This window comes from Psammomys obesus, unplaced genomic scaffold (assembly GCF_907164565.1).
Source record: "Psammomys obesus unplaced genomic scaffold, mPsaObe1.curated_primary_1811, whole genome shotgun sequence".
Classification (NCBI taxonomy): Eukaryota; Metazoa; Chordata; class Mammalia; order Rodentia; family Muridae; genus Psammomys; species Psammomys obesus.
Window position 1 is genome coordinate 558,324 of NW_026590561.1, and position 16,734 is coordinate 575,057.

Genomic DNA, 16,734 nt, shown 5'->3' on the forward strand with positions numbered 1-16,734 from the left:
ACAAGGACCAAATATATCTGGGTACAGGGGTCTTTTAGGAGACTGATACTCCAGCCAAGGACCCTGTATGGATTTAACCTAGAACCCCTGCTCAGATGTAGCCCAGTATCCAAGTATCCACGGTAGCTCAGTATCCAAGTGGGTTCCCTAGTAAGGGGAATACACAATGCAATATTACTCAGCAACAAAAAATAAACAAGAAAATCATGAAATTTTCAGGTAAATGGTGGGAACTGGAAAGGATCATCCTGAGTGAGCTATCCCAGAAGCAGAAAGACAAACACTGTATATACTCACTCATATAGACATATAATATAGAACCAACTTATTACAATCTGTACACCAAAAGAAACTAATCAAGAGGGACTATTTCTGACATGAACTCAATGGCTGGCTCTTTGGCTTCCCCACCCCCTGAGGGAGGAGCAGTCCTGTTAGGCCACAGAGGAGGACAATGCAGCCAGTCCTGAAGAAACCTGATAAGCTAGGGTCAGATGATATGTGAGGGCCTCCCCATCAGTGGACTTGGAAAGGGGCAGGGAGGAGATGAGACAGGGAGGGTGGGATTGGGTGGGAATGAGGGAGGGGGTTATGGCTGAGAATATAAATTAATAAAGTGTAACTAATATTAAAAATATATATATAAGCAAAAAAAAGCAGTGACATGAAAAAAAAACTAAGACAGTACACCATAGCAGAACAGGAATGCACATACATACACACAATTAGGATCCACTTCTGTACACATATGTACCACTCTGTACTGCTAAAAACCACTTTCCATATTACTACTATAACATGAAAATAGATATAGAGAAAATATAAACCACTGACATGCTGTGTCTCAATAAAACTTTCTTTATAAACACAAACAACAGCCATGGTAGCTGCACCTTGCTGAATTCTGCCACACATTCCTTGTAAGAATCACATCAGAATGCTTATGTTGACCATTTTTTCTTACTAAAATCATCATTGCCATTGTCACCATCATCATCATTATCATCATCATCACCAATGATGCCTTGTGCTTCTTGGAAGGCATTGTTGTCCCATTACTTCCAGAAAATATAAAAGCAAATGCTCCTAGACATATCTTACTAGTGAGGAAGGCAAGTGCTCTAGAGGTTGATGTTGTGGCCATGTAAGAAGCATGCTGGGAGTAGCATGTGGCCCCTAGACCTTTAGGCATCTTTTCTCTGTCACTGAACTCTGGGAAACTCAGACTGTTATATGTTTATATGGGATCATTTTATGATCTGCTACTCCGAGATAAGTAGCAAACATTTTCACTGCTAAGACACAAAAGCTACAAGGACAAAAAAATAGAAGGGTATTTATTCATATTATGGTAAGCTTTTAAAAATTACTTCCCTGAATAGGCCATTTTCTTCCTTTCAGTCTGGTTATTACCTTCTTTTTTTTCCAGCTGTAAAAATATATGCTTGCCATTTGTCTGCAGAACAACACATCCTTCAATGCACAGTCATACTTGCATGGAGTCATTAGGAAATTATCTGTCTGATTAAACAGGCATGCTAAGCCACAGCCATCCTTAGAGCACGCCCTTAGCTGGCAGTGCCAAAGCGTTATCTGACTCATCATGCAAAGACTCAGACCAAGGGGGGTTTCAAAAGAGAAATCGTACATTTCATAGCCAGCAACATTTGCGAAAGCTATTTTCAAGCAATTATGTGAAATAATTTCAGGAGACCAATTTGATTCTTTCGGCATGATGATTCAACAAAATGAAAAGCTTCAGAGAAAGAGAGTGAAAAAAAATTAGGTAATTTTCCCTCTTATCACAATTCAACCTGTGTTCACTGAGAGCTACACCAAAAAGCTTATTGAACACAAAGTATTCTCTGGTTATTTATTTATTTATTTGTAAAATCATCATTGTCAAATTAGAAAAGATAGAGTTCACCACTTCTGGAGGTCTCAAGACTAGAAGCTTAGTACTGAAAAATGAGACTGGGTTGATCCTGATTGTGTTAAGGAGAAAATATCCAACATCAGTTATTGTGGCCTCAGACACAGCCACCAAAGTCTCATACTCAGAAATAGAGGATAAGGGGAAATACCTTATCCAGATGGATGGGTAGATGAATAGATGGAAAACAATGGATTATATGTGTTAGATGAATATATGGAAAGACAGATGATACATATATACCTACAAACATACATATGTACATATACATACATGTATATGATATGTATATGATGATACATACTTAGAGTGATAGATTGATAAAGTCATAGAATATATCATAATTATAAAATATATAACTTAGGTGATAGATGATATATAGATAGATGATAGATGAGACATAGCTGACAGATGATAAAATAGATGATAGATAGATAGATAGATAGATAGATAGATAGATAGATAGAAGAATAAAAGGATGCACACATAACTTACATAGTAGATGACAGATAATTAACTAGATAATAAGATAGCTAATATATATTTACATATTTTACATAAACATATGCACACATAAAAATGTGTAGAAATAGTGCATGTGTAAACTTCTTAACCTACTTTTAAATCTTAGCTGTTGGTAACTATTTGGGCTTAGGTGGAGAAATTGTCACTCATCTAACCACTACTGTTTGCCAAATTTTTTAGAATGATGGAACCCAATTTTAAGAGCCAATGGCATTCAACCACTAGAAATTGGTACTTTGCCTAGATGACATTCAACAATTACTACTCACAGAAGAAGATATAGCAGCCCACACTGCACTGATGAGTCTCCATGGCAACTGAGGTTCAGCATATTTTGTAAATGGCCTGAAGATTAGAACTCTAGAGTTGCTCACCTTGGATTAAAGCCTAAACCCATGGTCTTTGCTGTCTGCTCCACTCTATTATCATTCTGAACTTCCATTAGGAAGATCCCATGGATGTTACCAAGGGCAAGGTCTAAACCACCCAGAGCTCCAAATTGATATTTCTTTCCTTTCTTGATATTGCTGCACAAACTGTGACTCATCCAAAATTTTTACAGAAATGAAGCTGCCAGATAAAGAGACAAGAAACTATGGTAATGATCAAAGACAGTCTTCAAAATAATTCACCCAAGATTGTGGCGCCTGCAGAATTCCTTCGTCACCTGTAATTGTGTAGGGTTGAGGCCTTGTGAACTTTTCCCAATTCAGTTTGGCATGATCACTGGAAGTCAGCCTTGTCCAGTTCACATTTGGGCAGCCATGCAGTTGGTAAGAGTTTATGAATATAGATTCTGATACTACAAGGAGACACACTCTCACAGCCAACTCACTGAGATATCAATTCATGGATCTATGAATAAGTATTCTTAAATGACAACATAGTAGGTGGAATTAAATATAATGAGTACTAGTCATCAGAAAGCTGAAGAAAAGGCTTGTAAATGTCAGTTTGTGACAGCCAATTAAATACAAGGCATAGTTTTTCATACATTTGTTTTTTAAGATTTATTTATTTTTTTATTTTTAATGTGTATAAGTATTTTGCCTACATATAGCTAATTTTATCATGTATAGTTTTGGGGGGTTATGCTGTTTAGTAAGTTAGAAGTTGTAGATTCTCCTCTAATAACCATGAGTTCACTAGCACTAGTTACATTTCCCTCATGATGTGGAATGCAAACTTGACAAATGTTACTGTATATCATGGATCTGTTTTTTTTTTCTTTCGTTCAGTAGTCAAAAGTATGGGCTGCCCCATGTTAATTGATACACACACACACACACACACACACACATATATATATATATATATATATATATATATATATATATATATATATATATATATATATATATACACATACATATTAAGGACACACATTTCTCTTTATACCACTTATACCCACAGAGAAGTGTAGTCTTTCTTTATCCCTCATTTATCCCTCATCCGGGACACTTCTCTTTGGAATAAATAGAGACCACTTCAGAAAACCATAACCAATCAAAACACAGAGTTGTAGATCCCAGTCCCATTATATACAGCTACAAAGCTCTCCTGCACCAAAGGATTACAGGATATTGTGGAAGAAAGGGAAGCAAGATTCTAAGAGTCAGAGAATCATAAAGTTTTCTATGAGACTGTGTCTCCTACTGATGTCAGTAGCTACACACAAAACTTCACCCACATGACTGCCCAAATGTGAACTGAGGAAGAATGACACCAACTGACATGCTAAAGTACCGGGAAAAGCCAATGAGGTTCAACCCTGTACAAAGAACTTCAGGCAACTAAGAAATGCTGAGAACGGTAGAAATAGTTTTCTCTAAGGAAAACCACACCAATTGATTATTCAATATCAAATGGTCAGTCTTGAAAAACATACATACAAGTGACATTAAAAAGCCTGCACAGTTTATATTTAGGAATATATATGTATATGCATATACATACATGTAATAGCAATTAATGAAAACAGAAGCCAGAAATTTGAAAGAGAGCAAGGAAGATTATACAACAGTGTTTGAAGGGAGGGAAAAGAAAGAGTGAAATGTTGTAATTATATCAAAAATAAAATTAATAATTTTTAAAAAGAAAAGAAAGCAGAGCATGATGGCACATAGTTGTAATGTTGTCTCTGAGGAGGCAGAGACAGCAGGATTCCTGGGGTACACTAGTCAGTCAGACTAGCAAAATTGGTAAACCACATGCCAAAAATACACCCTTTCCAAACAAGGTGGATGTCATTCTGAAGAACAACACCTCAAATTGACCTCTTATCTCAACACTTATATGTATATCATGTGTGCGTGCTCATGCAAGAACATTCATATACACAGAACCCAATTTTATGGAGATAATGTCTCCCTTGGAAGCAAACACTTTGCAAATTTATGTCTTATTATAAAGGTTGCCTGTGCTCTTCTTTCTCTGCATGATGTGGGGTCCCCTAGCTCTTCCTCATCTTGTGGAAATTAGAAGTTGGAGAATGTACTAAGTTGATGATACTGTGGCTGCTGCTATGGCTCTCACCTTTGCTTCTGAGGCACAAACCCCCTTCTGGATAGCTTGAACCCATACTATATTAACTCGTTTACTATGCCTCCTTAGTCCATGCAAGTTCTTTGACACATCTAAACTCCATGCTCAAAGAAATTATTTCAAACAAGCATCACAACATCTTCATTGAAAGGAGCAGTGTCTTAACTGTCCTCATTATGCAGCTCAGGACCCCAGCACATAGGATGGTGCTGCTCACATTGAAGATAGGTTTTCTAAGCTTGACTATCCCAATCTCGAAACTTCCTCACAGGCATGACCAGAGGCTTGTCTCCTAAGTGATTCTAGAACCTGTGAACTTGACAATAAGACTAACCATCTCAAAGAACATTCCAGATTCAAACTTTGGCAGGAGCAGTGTCTTAGGGGGAAGAGGTCACCTAGATATAAGGTATTTGAGGTGAGTCAGATTATAAAGATCTTTAAATTACAGTTGTAAAGGAGCAAGCTATGGGGATTTATTTTGTGATATTATGTAAATGAAAAGAAATGCTGAAACGTAATGTTATTCCACAGTTAGCACAGTGTACTTCCATTCTGTTTATCAATCCAGGGCCTGACTGAAAGATAGGCTTTAAACAGGTGGGAAGGAAAACTGAGGGTATTACAGGTTGTTTCATCAGTATCTGCAGGATCAAGATGGCTTGGAAATTATATTGCTTGTAAATTTCTCTTTGTTTCTTTGACTTCATTTTCTGTTTCTCTCTCATCTGTTATTTGTCATATCTATTAATATGTTGATCTATCTTTTAAATATCCATGTATTATCTATCCATTATCTTTATATCTATCTTCTATTCTTTCATCTATCTATTACCTATCTATATCTATCATCTACATATAGTAGATGATTTCTATCATCTATCAATCATCATATGTATGCACATGTGTGTGAGTATTGTTGTATTCAAATGTGTATGTGAGGATATATGTGCTCATGTATTCATGTGTTTCTGTGTGTGAAGTTGATACTGGGTATCTTCCTCTATGCTTCTCTACCTTAATTTTTGACACATAGTTTCACAGTGAACCCAGAGTTCACCATTTTGGATAAACTGTCTAGATAGACAGACAACTTGCTAGATAGAAAGCTCTTGAGATCCACCTGTGTTCCTCTCTTCCACCCACTGAATGTTGGTGCTGAAAGAAGGTGCTGCCATGACCAGCCTTTATGTAAATCATCCTGGGTATCCAAACTCAAGTCTTCATGCTTGCTTCGCGGCACTGTTTCCAGTAAAGAAACTTTTGGTACCATTAATGAGAAACTGGAAACAAGAGGAAAGCAGAAGTTTCTTGCCAAGAAATGATTGCTCTAAAGGTCTTCTTGCTCTGTGTCATAGTTAGTGTTGTTATTTCTGTGATTCAACACCGTGACCAAAAGCAATTTAGGGAGAAAAGGGTTTATTTGCCTTACATTTACACATAACTCTTCATCATCAAAAGAAGTCATGTCAGGAACACAAACAAGGCTAGGATCTGGTGGCAGGAGCTGATGCAGAGACCATGGAAGAATGTTGCTTACTGGCTTGCTTCCCTTGGCTTGCTCAGCCTGCATGTTTTTAGATCTCAGGAACACCAGCCCAGGAATGGCACCACTTACAATGTGCTGGCACCTTCCTCATCAATCACTAATTAAGAAAAATGCCCCAGACTTGCCTACAGCCTGATATAATTGAGGCATTTTATCAATTTAGGTTCTCTCCTCTCAAATGACTTTAGTTTATGTCAAGTTGATATCAACTATCCAACACACCCTACATGTATTGACTTTTTTCAGGTGTAAAAGCCAAGTAACCAAAACTAGGTAAATGGATCAGTAGATCCATGCTGTAGATAAATGCATGAGGACCTAAATTCAATCCTCAGAGCCCACATAAAAAGCTAGGTGTGTTTAATTCCAGGACAGAGGAAGCACAGACATGCAGATCTCTGGGGCTCAATGCCCAATTACTCTATCCCATGTGGTAACCCCAGGCCACTGAGAAGCCATGTCTTGAAAACATAACACAACAAGGTAGACAGCTCCTGAGGAACATCATCAAAGGACGCATGTGCTCATATATGCATACACATGAACACACACGTGCACACACACCTCAAAGATAAACAGTCAAGTCACCTAGTGTCAAGCAACCTTGAGAAAACATAAGAAGCAGAGAGAAAATAGAAGCTGTGCATATTTTTAATTTATTTATTGTTTTATTAATGACAGATTATTCACTTTTTATCCCACCTATAGCTCACTCCCTCATTCCCTCCCAATCCCACCCTCTCTCCCTCATCTCCTCCCATGCCCCTCCCCAAGTCCACTGATAAGGAAGTTCCTCCTCTCCTTCCCTCTGATCCTAGTCTATTGGTTTTCATCAGGACTGGCTGCATTATCTTCTTCTGTGGCCTGGTAAGGCTGCACCCCCTCAGGGGGAGATGATCAAAGAGCATTTAAAAATATGGTTGTAGTTAAAGTGAGAAATGAGAAATTTGAAAATGGATCTGTTCCAGTGAGCCTTATGGCCTGGTTGACAGTGTAAGCAACTTCTGTCCTATACCTAAGGCTGCTTCAGGGTGTTGATTCTTTGACCCAAAATCAAAAGGACCAGAGAACAGAAAGATTGGAAATGGCCTAGACATGGCAAAACCATACAGGAAGAAATCACTCTGGGAATAGAGCTTGTTGGAGAATATTCTTAGTGCGCTGAACCACATGTGGGTGGCTCTGCAAATAGTTACTATTTTAGAGAGTTTGAAAGGTTAAGGGTAATTCATTCACAGCTTGTGCTTCCTATTAAAAGCTTCATATTAAACATGCATTAAATATAGTTTGTTCAATTAAAAGCAAAATGAAGAAAAGTTTTCACAAGCTAAAGGCTGTTCTGTCTTAGTGGGAAACACACCAGCATCTGAAGGCTGTTAGAGGATGTGCTCCCTGCTGTCAGTATCACATCCACCCCCAGGAGCAAAACCATTTGAGCCTGAGGCGATTTTTTTTAAATAATTTAATCACTTTACAGCGTGATCCCAGCCCCAACCCTCCTCTCCTCTCAGTCCCACCCTCATACAAACATACCCAATCTCCACTCTCCTTCTCAGAGAAGAGGAGATCCCCAAGGAGTATCAATTCATCCACTCTCTCCTTCTCAGAGAAGAGGAGATCTCCAAGGAGTATCAATTCATCCAAAATCAGAGATAGCCGCTACTCCATATGTTGATCCATATGTTGACTAAACTGCACATCTGCTACATATGTGTATGGGGTCTAGATGCAGCCCATGCTTCCTCATTCTTGGTGGTTCAGTCTCTGTGAGCCCCTGTGAGCTCAGGTTAGTTTACTCTGTAGGTCTTTAAAATCCTCACCCCTTGTTTTGAGGATCTGCACAATTGCCTTGCCTTGTTAATGAGGGAGCATGTATGTGGCTGATAGAGAGAAGCTGATGAGTGCCATGCAAAGGTACTGAAAGTTTCCTGGGTACAAAGAAGAAAGCTTTCATTCAACTTTCTTTTTCCCTGTATGACATTAACAGTTTCCATTCTGCCTTTGAGACAGCCTAAATCATACCTGTGGGCATCCATACTAATTTTTTTCACCTTCATGTTAAAACTAACACTGTTGAGATACTCTGACTCCATAGTGTATTGTGTACTTGTTGTTTCTTATTATAATGAAATACATAAAGCAAGTTTATAAGGAAAAGGGGTTTATTTAGTCCATAGTTTTAGAGCATGTAACAACAGGACTGGCTCTAGAAAGCCCCATGGCATTTGAAAGAAACTTAACAGAAAAAAATAAAAGCACCATGTGTCAAAGTAAAAAGTCAGAGAAGCTGGGAATTCCACAATACCTTTGGAAGGCACACTCCCAATGACATAACTTTCCCCCACTGTGCTCCATTTCTTAAAAGTACCACCACCTCCCAACCTTGCAACACTGAGAATCAGATTACTGACAGGAGAAACTTTGTGAGACATATTTAAACCATATCCACACACAACAGTAAGTGCCTGCTAACTTCTGAACCATTTTAATCAGGTAAGTGCCATTGCTGTGGCCTGCCATTCCCGCTTACATCTTGCAACATAAATAAGCTATATTTCTCAGCTTCTCTGATAGCCACACGTGCCTATAGGGCAATAAAAAGCAATAATATAAGCGAGGGAATGAAATGGATAAGAAAACACTGCTGCATGCTTTGGTATGTGATGTGCTGGACTTTTCTGAAGTTGCAAGAAACACATTCTAGTTGGGATGGGTATTCCCAGAGCCATGAACTAGGAGAAGTAATAAGACTAGGATGGTCAGAGTACTGCTCTTCTGTGAGCTCACATCTAGTTTCCATCCTTCTGGAGTGTTTTAAGGAGGATGAATAAATCTTGCTTCAATTCAGGTGTTTCATATCCACCTCCAAAACCTATGTATTAAATAGTAGTATGTTGAGGGATAGTCGAACTTGTGAGAGGCAATAATCTTACTAAAGGTCTTTGGGTCATTATATGTGTGCCCCGGCCTATGGTGGGAACCTTGGTTCTTCTGACTCACCCTTTTGACTCATAAGGTGTGTGGTTCTGCTTTGCCACACTCTAATACTATACTCCTTCCTCACCGTAGGCCAAAATCAAGGGTATGATGGATATAGTTTGTGACTGTGTAATCCCTACCACACATTTTCCCTTTATAAGGTAGTTGTGTCAGATACTGCATTATGTCTTAGAAAGCTGGCCTACACACATCTTAGTCAGAAAAAAAAAAGAAAATGAAGAAATCAGGGGGAATGGACTTTAAACACGATTCCAGCACGGAACATCTGACTTGCACCTGTGGCTTGGCTTCAGTTTCCAGAAACTCTTCTTATTATGAAACCAAATGCCATAGCACACCTCCTTACAGACACAGCTTACCAAAGTCACTTCGAAATGCAGTCAGCTCTCAAACACTGTGGGATCTCTCTGCATGGGAGGAACTAAGCCCATTTGATCACATCCTATGGAATACATACAGATGTTTTCTTATTATAATTCCCTGAGCAGTATTGTACAACTATTACCATACACATCATGCTACTTTAGGTAGTACATGTAATCTAGATACAACTCATGGCAAACGAGAGCATGAACATGGGTTTTTACACACATTACACTACTGTTTAAAAGACACTTGAGCCCTGGCACTGTACAGCCAGGGAACAAACCCTGTAAACACTATGGGATAAGTGAACATTGTTATGTTCACAACAATAGCTCTAGGTAAGCTGAAGAGCCCAGTTTCCCCTGAAAGACACAGAATTAAGCGGCCATATGTGCAAAATATAAAGGCAGAGCTAGAGTCAGCATCCACTGTCTGAACTATGCACTTTCCTATAACATGCCCAGTTCCTAAAACAATTGATCACCAGAGTCAATTGCCTTTTGAGTTCTCAAGCATTCATAATCCAGGAGAATTAAGTTAATATTTTTTTCTACCTACTTTTTTGTAAACTAAGACAAAATTTTAAAGACATCAGCTCCCAAAAATATATCCCTAAAAGCTTCTAGAGGCATGGAATTTTTGGCAAAGCTTGAGGTTACATACTATATTGAACAGAATAGCCCATGAAGACCACCAGTTAAGAGATAATACTGGAGGTGGGATCTAAGATGGCAATGCCAGCAGGACAATCTTTCTGACCAGTAACACAGCAGGATCTGCAGAGTGATCAGCAGACAGAATTCTGGGCCCTAAAACACCAGCCATCATGTTTCCCAGGTGAGAGGAAACCCTAAGGTGTGTAATTCAATCAACTTCAGTTCACCCAGCTAAACCTCAGAACAGTTCCTGGGTCACGCCAGGCACTCAGTTGTCAGCCCAGAGCCACATGTCACCTGTGAGTTCTGATCACTGTCCCAGACTGAACTGTGGGCCCCACAACACCAGAGACTGAGATTTCCAGTTGAAAGAAAACCCCACGGTGCAGGAAGCGATCAGGACCGACCTTAGGTCACCCAGACAATCCCTGGGAAACGACCCCATTCCAGCAGACGCCCAGGCACCAGTCCAAAGTGGGGTGCTTAGCAACGAGCACAGAGTCCTGCCTGCATACCCTACTCACCATCCCAGACAGAACTGAGGGTCCCAGGACATCAGAGACTGAGCTTCTCTGTCGGGTGGAAGTCCACAGTGAGGTCAGAGCAGTTCTGACCTCAGAGCACTCAGCCGACACGCCCCCTCAAAAAATAAGTTCTCCTGAAAAGTCCCCAGATTTCTGCAAGCACCCAGGAATCCAGGCACCCAGTTGCCCAGTCACCACCAAGGCAGAGCCACGCGCCTCTGCATGCTTGCTCTACTTGCCATCCCAGATGGACCTGCAGACACAAAAACACCCTCAGGACACCCAACTCCAGAAAAGTCTCTGGGTTCCCACAGGGCCTTAGCTCGGGCATTCTACTGCACACACAAATGCTGTCCTCACCAGCCACTGATCACTATTTGCAGATGATATGAAAGTATATCTGAGTGACCCTACAGCAGCTGATAAACACTTCGGCGAAGTGGCTGGATACAAAATTAACTCAAAAAAATCAGTAGCCCTCCTGTATACAAAAGACAAAAGGACTGAGAAATAAATTAGGGAAACAACACCCTTCACAATAGCCACAAAGGACATAAAGTGCCTTGGTGTGACCCTAAAAAAGAAAGTCAAAGAAAAAAAAATTGTATGAAAAAAAATTTCAAGTCTCTGAACAAAGAATTAGAAGATATCAGAAGATGGAAAAATCTCCCATGCTTATTGCTTGGCAGGATTAACATAGTAAAAATAGCCATCTTACCAAAAGCAATCTACAGATTTAATGCAATTCCCATCAAATTACCAACACAATTCTTTACAGATCTTGAAAGAAAAATTCTCAACTTCATATGGAATAACAAGAAACCCGGAATTGCTAAAAACAATCCTCTACAATAAAAGATTCTGAAGTTATCTCCTCACTGATCTCAAGCTGTACTATAGAGCAACAGTAATAAAAACTGCATGTTACTGGCATATAAACAGAACGATGGATCAATGGAATGGAATAGAAGACTGATTTTTGACAAAAATGCCAAAACCATACAGTGGAAAAAAGATAGTATCTTCAACAAACGGTGCTGGTCTAACTGGATGTCTACATATCAAAAATTGCAAATAGATCCATCACCTGCACAAAACTAAAGTGCAAGTGGATCAAAGACCTCAATATAAACCTAGACACACTAAACTGCTAAGAAGAAAGAGTGGAGAAGAGTTTTGAACTCATTGGTACAGGTGACAACTTCCTGAACAGAACACCAACAGCACAGGCTCTAAGAGCAACAATCAATAAATGGGACCTCATGAAACTGAAAAGTTTCTATAAAGCAAAGGACACTGCTTGTCAAAACAAAATGGCTGCCTATAGATTGGGAAAGGATCTTCACCAACCCTATATCTGACAGAGAGTTAATATCCAGAATATATAAAGAACTCAAGAAGTTAAACAGCAACAAATCAAGTAATCCAATTAAAAATGAGTACAGAGTTAAACACAGAAATCACAATAGAGGAGTATCGAATGGCAGAGAAACACTTAAAAATGTTCAAAGTCCTTAGTCCTCAGGGAAATGCAAATCAAAATGACCCTGAGATTTCACCTTACACCCATCAGAATGGCTAGGATCAAAAACTCAAATGACAACACATGCTGGAGAGGTTGTGGAGAAAGGGGAATCCTCCTCCATTGCTGGTGGGAATGTAAACTTGTAAAAACACTTTGGAAATCAATCTGGCGCTTTCTCAGACAATTAGGAAGAGCGCTTCCTCAAGATCCAGCTATACCACTCCTAGACATATATCAAAAAAATGCTCAATTATGTGCTCAACCATGTTTGTAGCAGCTTCATTTGTAATAGCCAGAAGCTAGAAGCAACCCAGATGCCCCTCATTTGAGGAATGGATACAGAAATTGTGGTACATCTACACAATGGAATATTACTCAGCAATAAAAAAAAAAAAAAAACAAGGAAATCATGAAATTTGCAGGTAAGTGGTGGAAACTGGAAAAGATTATCCTAAGTGAGGTATTCCAGACACAGAAAGACACACAGTGTATATACTCACACATAAGTGGATATTAGACATATAATATAGGATAAACCTACTAAAATCTGTACACCTAAGGAAATTAATCAAAAAGGAGGACTCTGGTTAAAATGTTCAATCCCATTCAGAAAGGCAAAGAGGATGGACATTGGAGGTAGGAGAGGACCTCTGAAAGGCTCTACCTTGCAGGGTATTGAAGCAGGTGCTTAGACTCATAGCCAAACTTTGGGCAGAATGCAGGGAATCTTATGAAAGATGTGGGAGATAGTAATACCTGGAAAGGATAGGAGCTCCACAAGGAGAGAAATAGATCCAAACAGTTTGGGCACAGGGTTCTTTTCTGAAACTGATACTCCAACCAAGGACCACTCATGGAGATAACCTAGAACCCCTGCACAGATGTAGTCCATGGCAGTTCAGTGTCCAAGTGGGTTCCATAGTAATGGGAAGAGGGACTGTCTCTGACATGAACTGATTGGCCTGCTCTTTGATCACCTCCCCTTGATGGGGGAGCAGCCTTACCAGGCCACAGAAGAAGACAATACAGCCACTCCTGAGGACACCTGATAGACTAAGACCAGAAGGAAGGAGAAGGGGACCTCCCTTATCAGTGGATTGGGGGAAGGGCACTGGTGAGTAAGAGGGAAGGAGGGTAAGGTTGGGAGGGGAGGAAGAGGGAGCTAAAGGGGGAATACAAAGTGAATAAACTAATTAATACAAATAAATTTTTAAAAAGAGGTAATACTGAAGACGGGCAGTGGTGGTGCTCTTCATCCCAGCACTTGGGAGGCAGAGACAGGTAGATCTCTGTTAGTATGAGGCCGGCCTCGTCTACAGAGTAAGTTCCTCGACAGCCAGGAATACTCAGAGAAACCCTATCTTAAAAAACAAAGCACACACACACACACACACACACACACAAACAAACAATAACAAAAATCAACATGACAAAGAATCTAGGAACCTGCTACAGAGGGCCTCTGAAAGCCAGAAGAAGTAAACAGGAATCAAACTAGGAACCTACCACAGAGGGCCTCTGAAAGCCTCTGCCCTGCAGACTATCAAAGCAGATGCTGAGCCTGATGGCCAACTGTCAGGCAGAGTGAATGAAATTTTATGTAAGAAGTGGGAAATAGTAAGAGCTGGAGAGGACAGGAACTCCACAAGGAGAGCAACAGAACAAGAAAATTTGAACACAAGGAACTTCCCAGAGACTCATACTCCAACCAAGGACTATCCATGGAGAGAACCTAGAACCCCTTCACAGATGTAGCCCATGGCAGTTCAGTGTCCAAGTGGGTTACCTAGTAATGGGAAGAGGGACTGCCTCTGACATAATCTGATTGGCCTGCTCTTTGATCACCTCCCCCTGATGGGGGAGCAGCCTTACCAGGCCACAGAAGAGGACAATGCAGCCACTTTTGATGAGAACTGATAGACTAAGATCAGAAAGGAGAGGAGAATCTCCCCTATCAGTGTACTTGGGGAGAGGCATGCATGCAGAAAGGGGAGGGAGGGTGGGATCGGGAGGGGAGGAGGGAGGGGCTTATGGGGGGATACAAAATGAATAAATGAATAAAGTGTAATTAATAAAACATAAAAATAATGTTATAAAAATATATAGAGGGCTGGCAATATGTTTCAGTTTGTAAAGATGATTGCTGTCAAGTTTCATGATATGAGTTTATAACTGAAGGAAAACACCAACTCTCACAAGTTGTCCTCTGACATACACACCACTGGAATGTACTGGAATGTGGGCACACGCACACACACACAGTAAATAAATGTTTTTTTAATTAAGAATTAGTATTGACACTGTACAGATACAAATTGAATAAATTTTAATAAATGATAATAAAAAATAATTATTGAAGTCAATATGGTGATGCACTCCTGTAATCCCAGCAGTCAAAAAACTGAAACAGAAGAACAGCTGTAAGTTTGAGGTCAGACTGGGATACAGGAAGTACCCAGCCAGCCACAGCTACACAGCAAGATTCAGTTTCAAAAACAGAAAAAGAAAAGAAAGAAAAATTAGAAGAAAGACTTAACACTGAAGAAATGTGTGAATGAAGTCTCAGCTACAAGTGTCATTTTGTCTGACTCATTTCTTCATTAAATAACTTCCAGATAAATGTTTGATTGACTTTCTCACACATCTCAGTCATTTCAACACATTTCCCAAATCTATTGTCACCTTACAGAGCTGTGCCAGACACAAACAGTACTTTTCCACAGTAAACTAAAAACTGTGGTCTTCTCCTGAGGCCTTTATTGCATTTGGTATGATATGTGTGGTGTATGCCTATACATATTTACCTGTGTGTGGATGTATATATGTGTGCAGATACACATATACATGTGTTCAAATACATGTGAACGCCCAAAAGTTGATGTAGGAGGTCTTCCTCAATCAACTTCCACTTTACTTGTAGATGTATTATTTCTTAATGAAACCCAGAACTCACTGGAGAGCTAAGAAGCTAGCTTGAAGCAGGTATTCCCTGACTCTGCCTCCTGAGTGCTAGAATCACTGGGATCACTATGCCTGCTCAGCTTTTTGGTGTGAGCTCTAGAGCTCTGGACTTCAGTCCCCATGTTTGTGTGGCAAGCGCTTTATCTGCTGAGCACCTCTCTAGCAAACACTGTATCTGCTGAGCATCTCTTTAGCCCCTGGGGTTTATGTTGGTTTGTTTTACAGCCAGTAAAGTTTTTTTAACTGTTTTTATTAAAAAACAAAGTTTTATTCAATGTGTTTGATCATGTGTTTCCTCTCCCAGACCCCACCCACACAACTTTTAAGTTTTTTTTGTTTCTTTTCCTATCTTTAAAACATGCAAAACTAAACAACAACAAAACACATACACACACACACACACACACACACACACACACACACACGCACACACACACACAAACACCCACAAAAATCAAAGTAAACAAGCAAAAGACCAATAAGACCAAAAAAGAAATGCCCAAACTGTGGAAAGCCAAAGTTCATTCTCAAGTTGTGTGAGTGGACAGCTGAATGCTTGGCAAGCTGCTTTGTTCTTGAATGTTCAGCAAGTGGAATGTTTTCACCCTGACCTTTACCTTGAAACAGAAATAAGCAGGTTTTTTCCAAGTTTCTTTAGCTTGTCTGTGAGACCTTGGACCGTGTCTGCCATAGAGGGATGTGGTCAAGTTTGACTATTTCATGAACCCCGTCCTTGTACCGAGGTGACTTGTGCTTTGTCTTTAAAAAGGAGCTGTTTAATAAACTTGCTGGTTTCAATAGTGACTGAGAGCCCTCCCGAGACTCTCCTGTTTTCTGTCTCTTTCTTTTAACCTGAATGTTCTCTCCATTGTATCCCAAAATACCTACGGCTGGCTCCAACACCAAATAAAGCAAAATGACACAAAACATCTACAAAAATACCATTGAGTTTATTTTGAGATCTGACCTGAGGTGCGGCTAATGTACCCAGTGAGATTTCACTGGAGAAAACTGATTTGTTCTTTGCCAGCAGATACTTATTACAGATAGGTTCTTGGGTAGGAGTGTGAGCCCATGTCCACATCGCCCTCTCAATGTTAGGATCTTGTCTTCCTTTTTAAGGGTCAAATGGATTACATTTTGTGTTAATG